This window comes from Echinops telfairi, unplaced genomic scaffold (genome assembly GCF_000313985.2).
Source record: "Echinops telfairi isolate 266 unplaced genomic scaffold, ASM31398v2 ScPeMD7_7469;HRSCAF=8507_1, whole genome shotgun sequence".
NCBI classification, from domain to species: Eukaryota; Metazoa; Chordata; class Mammalia; order Afrosoricida; family Tenrecidae; genus Echinops; species Echinops telfairi.
This window is the reverse complement of record NW_022111373.1, coordinates 14,481,364-14,482,544: the sequence shown is the minus strand read 5'-3', so window position 1 is coordinate 14,482,544 and position 1,181 is coordinate 14,481,364.

The following is a 1,181-nucleotide window of genomic DNA, read 5'->3' as shown; positions in this document are numbered from 1 at the left end:
TAAGTGGAGAGCAAATGTTTTGAGAATGACGAGGGTAATGAATGTACAAATGCACTTTACACAATTGATGTATGCATGGATTGTGATAAGAGTCATATGAGCCCCTAATAAAATGATTAAAAAGGAAGAAAGAAAAAATCTCATTGGAAAGCAGAATGAGAACCCAGAGACGGTGGGAGAGACAATGAGGAGACTTTCTTTTTTTCTTTCTTTTTTTTGAGACTTTCTTTTTACGGGAGAAAAAGAAGAGACAATATTTCTGGAATCTAGTAGTATTGTCCTTTAAAGTAGGGAGTGGGAAATAAATGAATTTGAAGTCACCTTTTGGGGGGATTTGCATATGAATAAGTTGAAATAAAGGTGTGGGGTAGCTTTGTTGTGTGTGATAGTAGTTGAGTGTTATTTGTTGTGAGTCTTGAGTTTTTGTCTTTCCAATTGCTGATTGTTTTAGTTAGGTGTGTCCATCTTGTGGAAGGTGACATCTGAACCGGACCTAGAATGAACAGATGATAATATTTCAGAATCTCACTCAGTCGGTGTTTGCTTTTCTTTTAAAGTATTCCTGCAGTAAGCTGCGCAAAGACTGCCGCCAGCTTTCCCTTGAAAATAACTCACAAAGCCCAGAATTACTGTGCTCTGCAGATTTACTGCAGACTCTGGTGCCATCGCAGACTCAAGATAAATGCTAGGTTAGAAATTCTGTCTGGTGAAGCAGATAAAATGATAACTTCTCAACACAGATTTATCTTCCGAAGGAGGATGGCAGTGCTTCATGTAGCAAAATTAGACTGTGAAACATTTTGCCACAAGGTGGGGTTCTTGTCATCAAAATAGACTCTGGGTTACTTTATTGCTGGATGAATTGGGTAGCGAAAAATCAGCATTTTTAATTGGTGTTAAAGAAAACTTGGCAGCTATAATAAGAGGAGGTACCCCTCACTCAAAAAGAAGAAAAAATCCGCTGGGCGGAGCTTTCGTGGTATGCATTTTTTCCTGCTAGGCGAGCATCAAGCAGTGCCCTCTGAGATAGGGCACCCAGTAGCCTCACCTGTAAAGGTTCTCTCTGGTCACAGTGAATTTTTTCGTGAAAGCAGTTTTGCTGATTTAAGAGAACAGCGTGCAGCTGTGAAATTTTGTTTTCATTTTGGGAAAAATGCCACAGAAACAGTTGTGATATTGAA